At 38.4% G+C, this 18,539-nt stretch overlaps 1 long non-coding RNA gene across 1 annotated transcript in view; it reads left to right on the top strand.

Annotated features, from left to right (window-relative positions):
- The window catches only part of LOC308197807, a 146,168-nt gene that overhangs the window by 117,748 nt on the left and 9,881 nt on the right, over positions 1-18,539 (top strand). The window contains exon 3 of the long non-coding RNA XR_013953291.1: positions 9,641-9,733. This is a non-coding gene — a long non-coding RNA (uncharacterized lncRNA). The remainder of the gene's footprint in view (positions 1-9,640; positions 9,734-18,539) is intronic.

The following is an 18,539-nucleotide window of genomic DNA, read 5'->3' on the forward strand; positions in this document are numbered from 1 at the left end:
ACAGTGTAGCAAACTTCTGCGTGTAGAACTATCTCCTTTAATTAGTTTTGAGCATCCCTACTGATAATTTCCTTTCCTCTATTTCTTGTATTTTAAAACAAAAAAAGTCATTCTCATCTCCGTACATGTCTGTATCACGCTTTCTTCTTTTTCAGATTTCTGCCATAGTCCATCTTTCAGTATCTCTTCTCAAACAAAAGTCACCGAATTTGTTTCTCATATGGCAGCCATTTTGTATCTCTGGTAAAGCTCCTCAGGTTCTATCACTTTGCTTATTAAATGTTTTGCTTTTTATTTTTCCCCTAACATTTCATAATATTCTTAATATTTTTTTAACCTTACCAAACAACTTATATTTTTCATAGAACCGTGTCCATAGAAAATAGCCCCAAGGTCTCTCTTCCGAATAGAAGTAACTGTTTTATATTTATTATTATGTGTATACTATGCATTTAAAAAAAGCCCTTATTTTCTTTGTTCATCAGTACTGGATTCTGGGGAAGATTTGGATTTTGAAAGTCCTTACTATGAGTTTGATTCTAGTGGGGTAGGCTTTCAACCCTGACAACACACCGGGGAGAATCTAATTCCGAACATGGCTATCTAAAATCTGAATATCAATTCTTGTCAAAGGACAGGAAGATAAACGCTTGGAAAAGCCCCTCTCCTTCTGTCAAAAAACAAAAACCAAAAAAACAACTATCCAACCAACCAAATGAACAAAACCCCCAAACAGCTGTATTTCTTAATCCAGCTCACACCTGAAGCTAGCACAGAATGCTTCTGTCTAGACCCAAGTCTGCTTACTTCAGAGTGATGTTATAGATAGTTCTGGATATAATGTAGTTTCCTAAACTTCTGAAGTCTTGATACAAGTGCTACCTTTATACACTGTCTTAAGGGACATTACCCGTACTATTCTCTGATATTTGCAATTTAAATTCAGTTATTAAGTAGAAGGTCATCTAAATAGGCCCTACTTTTCTTCAAGGGAAGTGACATAAAGGAATGGTAATTTTGCCCTTCTACCATTTCTGGGAGGGAAAAAGAGAAAACAAATCACAGTATTTTTTCAGGGTATATAATTGTCAATTGAAAAATAAAATGCAATAAGGTGCAAACAGCAAAAGCTTCCTGTTATAGAATTTGAACAATTTATAGGTGATTCCTGATGGGTGACCAAAATATCCCAGTTGTTCACCTTTGGCAATTTTGTTTTCACTTCATTTGGCAGAAGACAATTATTTTCCCATGAAAGCCCAGCCAAGCTGAGTAAGAAGTAACTATTTTGTAACTTATTCCATTACTGGTTTTGGTGCAGAGGTGATTAATTTTAGTCAGTTTAATTTTATGCTTTTAATTTTATGCTCATAGGCCCCTTGCAACAGGGAAAATACTTTTGTATTTACTTATTCCAGTGCTCAGTAACAATAGTGGCACCAACACAGACACCGCTTCATAGTTGGTGTAATTGCTTGCCCAATTTTTTATATTGCTTATGTTCATCTCCAACCATGTGGCAACTTCATGGTTAAAATTTTTTAACATTTAGTGTTTTGCCTTTACCCCAAAACAGTTATGAGGATAACAGTATGAAGATGAGAAAATCCCAACACACACCTTAAGTTTTCATCAGTATTCATAAATGCCAACAATTCAGTAGGTAATGTGACTGTGCTTTGGGAGGGGTGAAAAGTAGATTAAAATATTAAAATACTGTCAGTATGTTAAATATAATTTTAAATCTCTCTCTTGCCTTCTCCTCCCCACCACATTATCTATCTTCCATCATACTGAAATAATGTTAATTGATCCTCCGTGTGAATGCATTTATATTAATAAATGAAAGTTGGATTAGGTCCTCAAAGGAGGGAGATTATGAAGAAAAGCAAAGCAGTAACTTTAGCTTAGTAGTATTGAAAAAAATCTCTTTGGAAAGATAAAATACCAACAGTGAAAGAATTGGAATATTGCTTTAATTGAAAAGAATGCTAAACTAACGTTTATATTAGAATAAGTTACTGGCAAACACTAAGAGAAAGTATGAAAATATTTCTAGACCACAGAGACAAAATAGACTAAATTTTGAGAGGACATAGAAGGGAACCTGAAACTTCCTGTTATTCTCCTGTGTTGGAAATGTAATAGAAATAAGAAAGTGATTTAGCAAGAAATGTATTTTAATATCTCTGCTTCTCTTTTCACATTACCTTGGAAAACTGTGATAATGAACGGTAAAATTAAGAGGTCCATATGCTCTACCATGCACATTTTGCTGTTTTGCATTTGTTAAATGAATCCACATAAGAGCCACATTACAGGATGTAAATTGTGATGTAAAATTTTATGAAAAAGTTACTTTTCCTCTAGTTGAGAATAGAGACCTTTATACCCACCTAGCAGATCTGAACACAGAGCTAAAGATCGTGGCTGAAGGACTTGAAGGAGGGAGCAGTGGGAATGAAAGTACAGAAGTATCAGCAGGTTCTGTTTGATATCAACGTCCTCTGAAAGGAGGTTGTGACTGGCTATAGACTTGTATTTTTTGAGTTTAAATGATGGTTTCTATCCACCGTTTCATATTTTTCTTTGTAGAAGTAGGCATTTCAGCCAACTCGACTTTTTTTTTTTTTTTTTTGGCAAATATTATGTTTTCTCACCTTTTTGTGGGGAGTGGAGGGCTGAAAAAAACAACTTCCACAGAGACAAAAAAAAAGAATAAAGAAGTGTATATCATGCTTTGGATGCAGTTGCATACATTTTGCAGACTCGAATTAATCACAGCACAATTTGTCTTACATCCAACAGCCTGTTTTTCTGTAGGCAAAGTACAAAGTGTTTTATCAGTTATAGAGATTGCTTCTGGAATATTTCTCTCCAAATTAATCCCACTTGCTCTCCACTTCACAGAACTAATTCAATCCATTTCTCATCAATGGAGACATTTTCTCTGACATTCCCTTTTTCAAATGAGTTTTTAGGTTGGAATATGCAGTCTAGGAATGAAAGCGCTTCTAGACATTTGTATTGTCCAGCTGAAAATTATATTTCATAAACTACTCCTGTGGCAAGAAAGTAATGGCTTCAATAATTATATTGAGTAATTAATATTGCATTATTTAAGACTTGGTAATTATTATTATTAATAATAATAATAGCACAACAATTCCAGCAAAGTTTTTACAAGTGTACAAATAGAATTGAGTCCAGCCCATAATTTCTTCTATCACATTCTATCAATTTGATCTGAGGCAATGTTTTTACCTTGAACCAAGGAATAAATGTAGTACATAGTATTTGGTGATTCCATCATCTGGGTATTAAGGTTTTTCAGTGTCTTCTGTGAAATCGACAATAACTTACGTGAATTTCCAGAAGCCTGACAATATAAAGCCTGTTTACTGTCATGTGCTGAATCTTGTTTATACAAAAATTCTGAAAATTCTACTTTTACTTGTAATGCATGAAGTAGGCTCATGCTTGTGGAGGAACTTGTAACCCTACTGTACAAGGATAACTTTGATGCACAGAAATGTCTTAGACCATTTTATCATTTTTCTTTAAAAGTGTCAGCAAAATACAACGTAATTGCTTTTAAAGTAAATGTAATCATTGCTATTTCTGTCAGGAATTAGGACGTTCCACATCAATTCTCCAAGACTGGAAATGGAATTATGACCTTCCAGATGTGTTTGGTAGTTCACTACCATTATCCCATTTCCGAGATCATCCTAGAGTACCTGGTGTTTTCTGTTCATTAAACATGTACAAGATTGCCTTTTCCCAGTTCATATTTTTGGTGCCTTCTGCTTACTTTAAGCTAGAAGGCATTTTGTCTGCTCTTAATTTTCCCATTAACTTGTAGTTTGGTTCTATTGAATTGAACGTTGTCTCAACTAAGTCTTATTAATGGAAAAAAACCAACACATTAAGAGCTTTAAGCTTTATGTTTAGAATTGTTAATAGTATTGTCTCTCTCCATTAAGTATGGCTGATGGTCCAGTCCCTTACTTATTTGTTAGTTAATATGTTTCTAGCTCACCCACATCTCTTCACTACCAGTTATGTACAACCTGTCCACCTTGTTGTTGCAGACAGCTCTCTGCTTTCCCCTAGGCCTATCATAACCCAAATCTTAACAAAACAGAAAATACTTGCAGGCAATCTCCTCAACCCTGAAATACCTCCAAGTACCCAACAATATTTAGCCAGTGGATTAGCTCTGACTTTAAACTGTGTGTTACGCTATCTGCCTATTACCTTGTAGTTCTGTCTGTCAGATGTAGTCTCTCATCTGTGACAGGCACACACTCTTATTTCCTATTCTTACCATAATACTGTTAGGATATAATCCTTGACTGGTACTTCTAAACCCAGGCTGCATTGAGGATCACTCTGAGTCCCTTCCAACTCAGGACATTTTATGATTGTATGATTCATTGTATAAAATAAAATATAGTCATCTGTCATGTAAGCATATTCTAACAGCAGTAACAGAAAATATGCTACAGCTGTAATAACTTGGTTAAAAGATGGAAATACTGGTCTATTTTAGAAATATGTTAAAACCAAAAAGCAGCCACAGCATATATTATTACAATCTATTATCCTCCAAAAATTACAACCTGTTATGGTATTTCTAGCCGTGTAGTAAGACTGCAAATGAAATATTCCATTTACTCGAATTTTCCTTCTTGGTGGTAGTAAGACCAACTGACGCTATGGGAATGGTATTTTAATAATGCTTTGAGAGATGATGTAATACTGTGATCATTTAAAGGGATTGTCTTTCTGTAAGGATTTTTGTCTTAGATTACTAAAAAAAAACACCTCTGAAGAGCTCTCATTTGTGTGGGTTTTTCAGGCACTTCATCCAGGAAAAAAGTGCAGTGCACAGTTTATTTTGCCATCTTCTAACACAACAACACACTCATCCAAATCCTTTTGAAGTTTAAGAACCTTCTAGCTATTTCTGTAGGTTTTGTATCAGGTTCGTAAAAATAATTAAAAAAAAAATCCTTTTAACCTGCATGCAAGTGAACAACTCATCTCTCAGATTATAAATCTGATCACCAGTGGAAATCAGACAGAAAGATGCCCCTTTAAAGGCACTGTGCTATTGTGTAGGACTTTCATGGACATTTTTTCCTGTTTAAAACAAGGAATAATTGTGGAGTCAGCTTCCCAGAGAGGTAGGGGCTAGTGAATTTTGTGCTCCCCATTCTTAGGAAGCAGACAGGATTCCTCCTCCTTCCCCAAGGTTGCCCAGTTTGGTGTCCTCCTAGGAAGGCACGAATGTGCCGGCTGTTTAGGACACTTTTCTTCCTCACTTTTCCTCCTTTAATGTGTTCTGTGCTCTGTATTTTACTTTCACTGGACTTCCTCCAAATTTTTCATCGTGAGCAGAGAGTATTACTTAAATCTTACATCTGTTAAATGAATCTATTTGTGTGCGGCAGACTGCTACAATGATTAATAATTCCCATCTCGCTGTGGACAGTTGATGCAAAACACAGAATAACATACTTAAAACTGCACATTTCTAACTGGGATCATATTAGTCATCTTTTCTAGACAGAATTGAAGAGCCATGTCTACACTCAAAGTGAGGTTACTTAAAAAGCAGACAGAAAATGGCACGTAAAAGTTCACAGCATTTTCAGAGTATGCATTGATGTATGTAGCTCTAAAAAAATCCAGGGTGTGGGTTTTTTCCTTCTTTCTGGAAGAAAGACAGATGTTTGAACATTACCCACAGCACTCGTCATGTTTTCCAGGTTGGATTGCTAAATGAATTGTGGCTTCCAGTATGTGATATCTCTGGGATTCCTCTTCTACTACATCAACATCTGGCAGAGTGATTTTATGCAGTTCTGTGATCGCTTTCCCCATTTAAAATACATATGCCATTTAAAATGTTAAAAGGTGGTGACACATGTTATCATACAAAGTAAAAATGTTTTGGCTGCCAAATTCCGCCACTGCTTTAATGGTTAAATGTGAACTTTTAGTCGTGGGAGGTTAGAGAACCTAGTCCTAATTTGCCTTTTTTTTTTTTTTTTGGCTTATGTCTGAGTGAGAACCTTCATCAAACCATAGCCACTGATAAGAAAGGCACGTGAAGAAAGCTATTGATGAAGAGGAAGAACTGGAAGAACTCCATTTGACTGGAGTCAAATATAAAAATTACCAAAGTTTCCCACTGGTTCAGCTCCATAGCTAGCAATGCAGGTAACCACTGGATGCCGCAGTGGGGATGAGGATGGCCAGGCACCAAGAAACTTGTGAAGCAAAACGTCTTGGTGAGCTTTAGCAAGGCTATTGTGGCCAAGCCCTGCCTTCAGCAACCACTACAGAAATGCTACTGAAATCAGAAAAGTTTCAAAGAACTTAGCGATAGCAAATCGTGGTTCTTGTTCTTTCTATTTAGGGTTGATAAAACAGGTGTTATCCATATATTGCACAAAACAGGGTTTTAAGCATGAAACTAATGCATGCGTTGGTGAATTTGTGACAGGCAGGAGTGTGATGAATCAGTTAGTGTGCCACAGCTGGCAGAAAGCAGCTCTGTAACAGTTATAAGCATGGTCATTTTCATCTGGACTTCAATATGGCATCAGCTTGTAGTGCCCAAACTGCAGTTTCTTTCTTCAGCTTTAAGTTTGATGTCCTGTATTTCGCTTTCTGTTCCCAACTGCTCACTTAAAACTGCATCATTTTTATATATTTGATTTTACATGGGCTTAGTGCTTTTTTAATGTCATGTAAGGTAATTTCTACTAGTTCTATCTAGTTGATGTCGCAGTTTCTTTAATGTGCAGTTCCATGTACTACAGGTATAACCAGTAGAGTTGCCAGAGCTGTATCTCCCTGTTTTAAAAGGGTCTGGACTGCACACACAGCCATCTTGCAAGGGCTCAGAGACCAGGAATTCTGCCTGAATTACTCAGAAATAACCTTAATGTGGTGACTTCCAGGAATACTGCTAAAGAAACCATGCCTCTGTCAGGCAGATTAAAAGTTTCCATTTTAAACTATGGAAGAGCAAAGTAGTGGGTGGCCAAGGTTGTGGGTTTTCATTTAATTGCATTTTAGCATGTTGTATAATTAAGTTTGGTCGTCTAGAGCCTTAGAGGTGTATTTTAAAAATTGGTTTAATTTTAAATTAATATATTTAATATGAAGACAAATCCTGGCATTTAACCTAGTTTAGGCTGATCCAGCAGCCTCCAATAGAAAGCCTGGTTTATAATGTCATCTAATTTTTTATTCTACCTTTTCTATCTCATTAAGCAATCCTACATGTCTGTCTGAAAGCAGCCACTGGAATTCACCACTTCTGAGGGATGAGGTGAACTCTGCATATAGCAGAAAACGTAACACTACCTCTATTCCTTCCTGTCAAGGAATGTCTGCTAGTCCTGTAGTTCAGAAGGATGTCCAAAGCCACCTAAAGACACTCCATTTGGAAACCTCAGTCATAAACCATGAGTCCCAAACACTAACCCTAGAAGATGTTTTCTTTGATAAGGATGCAAACAAATAAATCAGTTAGTGAATGCATCTAGTACCCCCCAAATCATACCAGTCAGGCTATTGTGATTATGTCTTGCTTCTGTATCAGCCCTAGTACTCTCCAAGGTTTTTGAGTACAGGATGGATTTACTATCGCAGCCACTAACATTTGCCAGAATTTCTTACTGTAGTCATCTTTGTAGCTACAGTCATGGCAAAGTCTCTTGTCTTCTGCTCCCCTGAGAGTGCCTCTTATTGGGATTCCTGGAGAATAAATCAGTGACTGTTTCAGCCCACATTCTAGTGAGTGGACGACCTCTGTATCCCTTTGGATTGCTCTGTAGTGACTCATAAGTCTGCTCCAATCCTGGCTTTCTTAATATTTTCCATTCAGTTTAGTTGCAGAGCAGTGATTTTTCATCAGCCCAGCTGTAAGAACATGAGGGAATTCTGTTTAGAAGAAATTAATTAAGTTTACTAAATCTGTGGTGCTTCCTGGCTTTTTCATGTGGCAGTTAATTTCATTTTCCTTATTGTGAATTTCTGTTTGGCAAGTTAGCACGCTGAGCAGCTAGCAAACAGAGGGAAATATCTCCTGGCTATCACTTGTCTATGTGTGTGCCAGACTGTGCAGTAGGACCCTTGTGTGGCACTTGGTACGTTGCTCCCATGTCCAGCATAATTTAATTTACCGATTTGCACAGATTTTATTTTGGCCATGCTGATCTGTGGAACAATTTGAACATTATACTAAATTTGAACTCTATACTAAACAGTGGGAGGATAGTGATTGGTTTGCAAAGAACCGAACATACTGAAGAAAGTGTAGCCAGGATGTAAGATGAAGTTTTTAAAGGAACATACACAACAGAAGATTGAGAGCTAGTTCCCATACAGCATTTCCAGGAGTAACCCTTAATGGGAAAGCAGCTACAGAAAATGTTTCGCATGCTCACTCCCTCAGTGCAGATGACGAGACCAGCCAGGGCTACTGTACGGAGAACTAAAATAGATGAAAATTCAGTGCCAACAATGCTGTGCTCCCTTGCTGGTTATGGGTCTGTCCCCATCATATTTTTATTACTTGAAGGCAATAGCACCAGCATTAGCTCCCCACGTTCTGGGGAGGTAATGACTTTCAGTAATGTGCTGCTATAAGATGGATTTGTCCAGTCCATCTAGCGATGTGTTTCTGCATCCATCTCAGTTTAAAATACCTTGCAAGTTACTCTAGTAAAGAACAGGATTTCTCATAAAAAAGTAAAGCTGAATCTGGTGGTCTTTGATAATTTATAGCATTTTATTTGGATTTTGTTTTCTAAATTCGTGTATTTCTCATGACTTTTTACTTTGGCAGACAAATAAGCAAAGTCATCAGCTGAGATGTAGAACCATAGGATTGTTAAAGCTGGGTTACTAAAAGTATTTACCCATTTAAAGATTCATGTCAGGTGCCTAAGGACAGATTTTAAAGACATCTATGCAACCAAATCTTGTTTGTTGAATGCCTTTTTTTTTTTTTTTTTCCTCTGAAAGTTTATAACATGCAAAATGTCAAGATGTTTAGTTCCCTTCACTTCTTGAAGGTGGTGCCAGCCACCAGGGCTTTATTGGAACCTGCCTGGGTCAGGCAGAGCCCAGCTGAGCATTTGGCCATGGGTTCCCTTGCCAGCTGGGTTGTGAAGCCCTCCCACCTCACCCAGACAAAGACCAGGCAGCTGCTTTGCCCTCTTTTGGGATTGCACCTCCAGTTCCATTTCTTTCCTGGCTGCAGCTCAGCTTTCGGTGCTGGGCTGTAGTGCCCGTATCACAGGCAAAATCCTGTCAGACAAAACCAGGTATAAAATACTATAGCATTTCTTGCAAAACTGAACTTCCATCTGCTGTGCTAAAGCTTTAGCTAGACCTGTGATGGGTTTACTGTATGAAATAAAAGCACCAGATCTCATGACTGAAAATCACAATTCATTGCCATTTGTTCATCCAAATTCTGAAAGTTGTTCTGTGTGTAAACTTATCCATGCGACAGTCATTATAGAAAAGACCCAAGTTTGAAGACAAAGTGCATAATTTTTTCTTAACATAATGTTCTAACTGGAAATTCTGTTTATTTTTTTATGAACAGATTTGGTCAAATCATCAAGAAAGAACTATTCCTGTGACAAAGGCTGGATCTGAGAGAGTCCCTAGATAGGCATTATTCTGAAGGAGAGATACAGTAAGTAGCAGAAATATTTCATAATTCTTGCTTTATTCTTAAAACATTTAAGACCCCCAACGGAACATGCAATAGAAATGCTGTTTGAGAGGCTGTGTTACTGATGCTTAACACTGCCCGCTTTTGGAGTGGTTAGAACTCGCTTTCTATAAAGAGTTACCTGCCTGAAATTGTTAAAATTATTTGACTTTATTTTCCTTTTCCACTTAAAATTAAGTATTAACGCTTCTAAAATTTTTGTGTTGTATAACTACATTGATTGAATCCAAGACGCTGATGTCTTCCTGTATTTACTGTACCTGCTGTGTTCTTCTACCTTTCACTTCCGTGGGTTGGGTGAAATGGAAGAGTCACTGATGTGGGGCACTGCTAAACAATAAAAAATGTTAAAAATAAATATCTGAACTTTAAGAATTCTTGAAAATAAAAAGCTGCATTTCATTTTTCACAGACAGCATTGAATTTCATGTGTTCCATTATTAATCCCCACCCTGATAAATTTTACTTTTTTTTTTAAATTTTATTTTTTTATTTTTTTAAACACCAGAGACTGCACTTACTTGAGAGGAGTGTTTTCCCTAAAGGTGATGCAAATCCGATTTCTTAGCAAACCTATAGCTGAATATTGTATCTTCTTATGGATAATAAGAAGCATTTGGACTGTGCACTTAGTCACATGGTCTGAATTTTTGGGTAGACCTGTGCGGTGCCAGGAGTTGGACTCAATGACCCTTATGGGTCCCTTCCAACTCAGGATATTCTATGATTCTTTGATTCTATGATAATAACTAACAATGTTAAGAAAAGAAAGCTTTGAAAAGTTACAGCAACGTATTATACCACACTGCCTTTTAATGTTAATAGTGAGGCTTTATGTGTGCAGCTAATTACATTTTTATGACTGTTTTGTGCAGTGGCCAGAAAATAGGTGCTCACTTGTAAGCACAAGTGTTTTTCTCACCAAAGAAGTCTCAGTGACTGCTGTGAGTCATTAGGGTTATTAACAGATTAATTGACAATCCAGGTGAAGTTGACAAAGTGGAGTGCCAGGTTCTGTGGGATCTCTTTGGCAACCAGGTAGAAGGAGAAAGGTGAAGTAGGAAGCAGTCCTGCTATCTGGAGGTTCACCATGGTGAGTTATAGAGAGAGCTACAGCTACACTAAGAGCTCAGGGAAAAATCCTTGTGTATACTATTGCTGACCTAGAGATGTGATTATATGAGCTTTGTTGCTTATGTACTTTGCACACCTATAAAAAAACAAAAACAAAAAACAGCCGAATATCTATACATTTGCTAATTTTCTTGAGATGTTTACCTGCATAGAGTTTGTGACAAAATGGGGGTCTGCATTTTCAAACCTTTTGTGCTTGTGTTCTAGAAATAATATAAATTGGTAGATATTAATTGCTGTGTCACTAGAAATTGATAAGCTTGTCCTTTTAACATGGTGAAATACCCATAAAGACATTTTCTGCAAGATTCTATGGTTTTTTTTTTTTGGTATGATTTCCACTTATGTGTTAGGATTGGACCACTTAATTAAAGAAGAACAAAACATGAAAAAAAAACAACAACCAACAAATCCTTGAATTTCAAGAAGTCTGGAAGAATTTGTGTGGTGTTGCTACTAACAAGTCAAGATGTTATAAGTGAAGATGTTTATTCTGGCCTCATATCATTATTTTGAACCAATAGGAGATGAAAAATGGGTGGTTTTTAAGGTCTGTTTTTTAAATGTTGAAGCTTATTTTATGAAGTAGTAATGCAATTTTAGGAAAATGTCAGCTATGGCCTTGAAAATTCTTTATAATTTGAATTTTATTTTTAATCAAAGAGGACTAAAGCTCCATGAATTTACGTACGAGAGAGAAAAAGGAAAGTATGAAAACTTGAATCATGGCGTTGATTGTGTTCCTTCCCTGCATGAGTGGGTGTTTGAGGCTCTTTGTGAAAATGCACAGGTCATAATTATTTCTGAAACTTTACTTTTTAAGATTTGGTTCCTCTGGAACCATAAAAAATATGCTGTTTTGTGGTGGGCAAAACAACTGTGTTTTTTTTTTTTTTTAACAAACTATAGCCATGGTGATAAAATGGGTGCTTGCTGCTTACTCTGCATTAATGACCTTCTCCCCCCCCCCCAGTTAAAGTTTTGGAAAATAGAGGCTGTAGCAGAAAAACACCTGAAGCTTGTGAATCAGGTGTGGTGCCCAAAAGTACCAATAAAGAAACCCCACAGGTGAATCTACCATTTACTAACCTTTGGAGTTAGTAAATCAGTTGCAGTCTTCTGAAGGAACACGCAGGAATCAACATGAAAAACTGTAAGTGATCAGTTAGTAGTTGTTGTTTTTGGGGGACTGCTATAGCATTGACCCATCTTTGAACTGGTGATCTAAAATAGCTTCTTTTGTTTGAGCCACGTGCCTGCTTCTACGTGCAGGTGCGTGGGTGGCATTGCTGAACTGAATTTTTCTAATATAAATAATTTTACAAGTCAAATAGTCTGGATACCTCTTTGTATACAGTTTTGTAAGGTAGTTGACATAGTTTGACATTTTATATGAGCAGTATCTAAGAGTGGTTGTGTGAAAGCAGTAAAGCTTGCACAAATTGTTTATGTTAGCCTTTGAAGTCTCTGCTTTCTTAATGTCTTAAATTCTTGTGTGTGTTTTTTTTTTAATTATTATTTTATTTATTTATTTATTGTGTGTCTCTGTGACGAGGATACAATCTTGAATGCCAAAAGCATTTTGATAGCAACTCGACTTGAGCCCAACTGCTGTAGTGAATCTTGGTTTTGGTATATGGTCCTTCTGGAAACCTTAGAAGTATAGAAACTGCAATTTTAAGTTAGTAAGGATGAAGGATTCCCATCTATAATATCGCTAGTAGTAATGCAACACTTACATCTTCTGCCCTGGCTTGCAGGGTTGGACTACTATGTGTTAGATCTGCATTTGTTCTATATATAATAGAAACTTTGAAATTTTGTGCCTTATAAATTCAAACTATAGAGGTTGAATTCATGTTCTTTTATCCCCCCAGCCCACCATATGAATTCTAGTTAACATTCACTTAAAGCATAGCAGTAAGTCACTGCAGGAGCGATGTTTTTCCATGGTGCACAGATGTGTTTTTTCTTAGCTGTGATTCTCATCAGGTAGTTTGTACTAAGTTATGTAGCAGAGGAGAAAAGGGAAGAGGATTATGAAAAGGAAGAAATCTGAGTTTAAAACCAAACAATAAATGGGAAGGACAAGAGCATTTTATTTACCTTCTTAAAAAAACAAAGGTGCTTTTTTTTTTTTCCTCCACCTAACCATTTCCTCTTAGGCTATAAGAATGGATTTTATTTCCTGGGTATTTTTTGACAATATTTTATTGAAAAGTTGTATTAAATGTGATAGAAATCCATTTTTTTCTTTAAAAAAATCTAAAAAGCTCTTTTGTTGTTGTTGTAAATGGATGACTTCTGTATTATTTCTGAAGCATTTCTGGGTATTATAAGGAATATTTTCACGGCCATATAGTGAGAAATTTCCGTTCAAATTCAGTTGTGTATGACCATTGAACTCCCGTTCTTTGAAACCTTCCTAGAGTACCTCCTGTTCTGGGAAAGTGCTGCATGGCTCCCTGCGTGCTCGCGTGCTGACTACCACATTAGGAATGCAGCTTTGTTTGGGGCTTCTCAGGGCATCAGATGCGAAAATCTGGGGTTAAAGTTCTAAAGCTATTTAGAGGATGACGTTGATGGAAATGTACAACAGAACTTGTTGAGAAACGTGTATACTCTTAAATACAGAATGAAATGCTGATGTTGCTGTATGAAAGTTTAATAAGTTTAAAAAAAAATCCTTGAATTTTTATGGTGTTGTAAAACCATCTCATACTGTTTTGAATGTGAATCTCAAAGCTCACGTTGACCAAATCTTTTGTTCCTCCTGGTAGACCTTTCAGAAACATTTAAGCAAATGAAATACCTTTCCTTTTCTAGGAGCCTGGGTTGCAATTGCTCTTTTTGATTAAATTAATCACAGTATCACAGATTTCTAGGTTGGAAGAGACCTCAAGATCATCGAGTCCAACCTTCGACCTAACACTAAGTACTCCACTAAACCATATCGCTAAGCTCTACATCTAAACGTCTTTTAAAGACCTCCAGGGATGGTGACTCCACCACCTCCCTGGGCAGCCCGTTCCAATGCTTAATAACCCTTTCGGTAAAGAAGTTCTTCCTGACATCCAACCTAAACCTCCCCTGGTGCAACTTTCGCCCATTCCCCCTCGTCCTGTCACCAGGCACGTAGGAGAACAGACCAACCCCCACCTCTCTACAGCCTCCTTTAAGGTAACTGTAGAGAGCGATAAGGTCGCCCCTGAGCCTCCTCTTCTCCAGGCTGAACAAGCCCAGCTCCCTCAGCCGCTCCTCGTAAGACTTGTTCTCCAGACCCCTCACCAGCTTGGTCGCCCTTCTCTGGACTCGCTCGAGCACGTCCATGTCCTTCCTGTAGCGAGGGGCCCAAAACTGAACACAGTACTCGAGGTGCGGCCTCACCAGAGCCGAGTACAGGGGGACAATCACTTCCCTAGACCTGCTGGCCACACTGCTTCTTATGCAGGCCAGGATGCTGTTGGCCTTCTTGGCCACCTGGGCACACTGCTGGCTCATATTCAGCCGACTATCAACCAGTACTCCCAGGTCTTTCTCCGCCAGGCAGCTTTCCAGCCACTCATCTCCCAGCCTGTAGCTCTGCTTGGGGTTGTTGCGCCCCAGGTGCAGGACCCGGCACTTGGCCTTGTTGAACTTCATACAGTTGACCTCAGCCCATTGCTCCAGCCTATCCAGATCCTCCTGCAGAGCCTTCCTGCCCTAAGTTTGCCTCTGCAAACTTACTGAGGGTGCACTGGACGCCCTCATCCAGGTCATCGATAAAGATATTAAAGAGGACCGGCCCCAGTACCGAGCCCTGGGGGACACCACTAGTGACCGGCCTCCAACCAGATTTGACTCCATTCACCACAACTCTCTGGGCCCGGCTATCCAGCCAGTTTCTAACCCAGCGAAGCGTACGCCAGTCCAAGCCCCGAGCAGCCAGTTTCTTGAGGAGAATGTTGTGGGGAACGGTGTCAAAAGCCTTACTGAGGTCAAGGTAAACCACATCCACAGCCTTCCCCTCATCCACCAAGCGGGTCACTTGGTCACAGAAGGAGATCAGGTTCGTCAAGCAGGACCTGCCTTTCATAAACCCATGCTGACTGGGCCTGATCGCCTGCTTGCCCTGCAAGTGCCGCGTGATGACACTCAAGGTAATCTGCTCCATGAGCTAATGAACCAATCGTTTTGCTTGTATTTAGGGCTCCTGTTTCAGAGTGTCTTAAACCAGAAACAACTTCTCCAAATGCCCTAGGAAAGTGACATTTAACATATATTTCCAAAATGTATTTTTGGAGTGGAAAAGCTTAATAAATATTCCACTCCTGTAGGATGAGATGATTGTATACTGCAAATTTGGAAATGTGGAGACAGCAGAAAGGAATGCTTGGCAAACATAATGTCAAATCATAAAGGAGCTCCCTACAGGAATATGGTAACTTGTAATGCCTGTTCACTTACTGCATGAAATTTGCTGACAACTAACCTTACAGCCATCAAAAAGAAAAAAAAATAATAATATTAAAAGCCAGTCATCTTGGACTGTGAAGAGTAAAGAAGGACTAGCAACCAGAACAGACATTCACAGCTCCTGCCTGCTTGGTCCTCTGCTGTGTTCTTTGCTTGCTCTTCTGAGCACCTGGTAGCAGCACATCTTGGCTTTGTGCAGTTTGTACAACTGCTTCACTGCTAGTCAGGAAAAATCCCAAAATAACCACCAGACATTAAGGTTCTCCAGTTCCTGGAGAGATGCTGGGGAGTACTCTTAGAGTTGCTGTCCTGAGTTCCTTAAGGCTTTGTTTGAACTTGTATCTGGATTTTTCTTCAGCAGTTTGGGCAACTGCTGACTGATGAAACATGTAGTTTTCATTTAAAGCTGAATCTAGGTAAAGAAAGTGTAAAGTAAGATTATCTTTTGCGATGGAATTATAAAAATAGCACTGTCTGGAAGCAATTTGAAGAGTCTTTGCAATATATAGGGTAAACCCAAAACTTTCTGATTTGGAAGCTTTTTTTTGCTTCATCAGGCTTAACCGTTCGCTAACTGTAGACATGTAGCAGTTGTCATATTAGATAGTGATGTGGCTAACAATGTATTGCCAAGCAGAAGATAGAGTTAAGAAATGACATAGTCAGAGACTGGTGTCCTGAGGATAAATTATACGTCTAAGTTCTAAATGTATTTTTTGGCTAAATATAATATAAATATACACTATGTTTATATATATGGATGGTGTTAAAATACACGTGGTTCACACTTTAGATACATTTTTCTTTTTGTGAATATCAACTGGATTTGCAGTCCAGAACACATTTTTAACAGATGGTTTTAAGAGAACTTTGCTTACAGAAAACTTTAACGTAAGCTGAAAGTGCCTTGCTGCTTGTACCTAACTGTATGTATGAAAGCAATGCTACGGATCAGTTCTTTTGGAAGAAGTAACCCAACCTGGAAGTGATGGCCACAGTTTTAAACTTTCTATTCTCTAGGTTCACTGAGAGTGCAAAATGTGTTGCTTTGTTTTTTCCTCCCTTTCTGTTGGGAAAGAAGCCCGATATGTATCTCAGTGATATATTAGCTTGGGGGGGTTTACAGATTTTTTGCAGCATAGGAAAGGCCGCATACCTGAGATGTATCAGTGTTTGTGAGCTGTTTGTGGCCAGTGCTAGCTGCATGCTTCTGTATGTGCCAGGGATGTCATCTCCTGTAATGAGACTTGGAGAACTGGATGTTTATCTGAAGCTTTGGTTTCTGAATTGCATTTTTAATGTAAGTAAAAGATACATCTTGCTTGGGATAGCTCATTAGATTACTTTTATCTGTTGCTTGACTGGCTGCTCAATCAAATTTAAATCTGCTGCAATTTCTCAGAATCACAGCATGGTTGAGGTTGGAGGGGACCTCTGAAGTCTAATGCCCCTTCCAAGCAGGATCACCTAGAGCACATTGTAGAGGATAGCATCCTGGCAGGTTTTGAATTGTAGCTTTTGTCTTTATCATTATAGCCACAACTTTCATCCAGTTTCAAAGTGGAGTTCCCAAAATGTCTGCGTTTAGTCTCCAGGAAATGAAAAATCTGTTCACTAGCCATGCTGCAACCTCTCACCCTTTTCAAATCTCTTTATTGCAGCAGCATTCACTTCAGTCTGATGTCTTGACCCCACCAAATTTTCTGAAATGCTGAATTTTATTTTCTCTTTTTCTCCTGTGAGCAGTTCTTCTCTTAACTTGATGGGAAATTGTCTTGGTACATATCTGAAGGACAATGGGTAGGCAGATATTTTGGCTCTAGAGAAAATTTAGGCTCTCTAGTAATTGGCAGATGTTTCTTCTGTAGCAATGTCTAGAAGTATCAATTGCCATATGAAATACTTGCCCTTTGAGCCAGCAGTCTGTGTGAGTGACAGCAGAGAAGAGAAGGCCTGACATCTCAAAGCCAGAGGGTAGCGGAAGGAGGGAAGTGTCTCTCTCCATCCAGAATAGGTCATGAGTCTCGTGGTAGACTTTGTTTTTTGAAGATGTGATCTAAAGAAGCAGTCTGTGCAATCATACCTACAGGAACTCTTTATATAGCTCCTTCTCACACAGAAACCAACGTGCGAGTCTTTAGCAGGCTGTGTGTGAGCATCTTTTCCACTGCTGGGGCTTTGATTTGCTGCTTCTACACTGGCTCCTTTGAAGGTGGGAGAATCAGAAAGGAACGATACGGCAACCCCCTAGGAAATGTTTATCGCTTGGAAAAAGGATCCCAACAAAAGCGTTGTTCTCTGTAAAAAGAAAGTAGGGTGTACTCTGGAAGAGGCATCTGATTTGAAAGAAATAAGCTTGCAGAGGGTTGTATGAGGCAATGTTATTCTGACTTGTCGAATATCCTGGACCAACAGTTGCATTAGCTTCCATTTTTCTGTCTGCTCTGTAAAGCATAGAATTTAACCCATTTTGTCCTTACCATTAGTATTATGTGTATACTGTGTGATTTCTGATACCTAAATAAGTAACAAACCTCTTTGATGCTGAAAGTATGCTTAAGCTTACTGTTTAATTTTTCTGCTGTAAAAGGAATTTAACAGAATTATAGAACTGATACTATGCTGCTGATTCTGCAGGCTTTCAGAATTGAAAACGAGTGAGAGAAAATAGAGTTCTTGATCTCTAATTTAACATAGACCTTTCCCCATTTTTCCAGGGTTTAAGAAGGGAATCATTCTTTAACATACATGTTTGCAAACTGTTTTCTTTGGCAAATATGCTCCTGCTGCAGCTGTTTGTTGGTATTCTCATTCTGTTGCGAAACTGGATAAGAAATAACTGATGGTGTTTTAGTATTTCCTTGGTAATAAAATTCAGCATCTATTTTTGTACACTAGCTCTAGATTTATATTTGAAATTGTCGGTACACTCTTGTGGAACACAATAACTTACAAACTCCTGCCAGTTGCTGAATGTCAGGAGAATGGAGAGCAGCGTGAAATCGGGGCATCTCAGATGCAAGCAGGACTTCTGATATGTGCAGCAGCAGGGTTTCACCCTTGGATTATGCTGAGAGCTCCCGCTCTATGCCTGAAAGCTTTGGTGCTGTGTGTGCGTGTTTTTTTTTTTCTGTTGGGAAATGAGAAATCATTTCAGGCTTATGTCAGAATTCATCTG

Source organism: Anser brachyrhynchus (assembly GCF_964034855.1).
Source record: "Anser brachyrhynchus genome assembly, chromosome: 7".
In the NCBI taxonomy this organism is placed as follows: Eukaryota; Metazoa; Chordata; class Aves; order Anseriformes; family Anatidae; genus Anser; species Anser brachyrhynchus.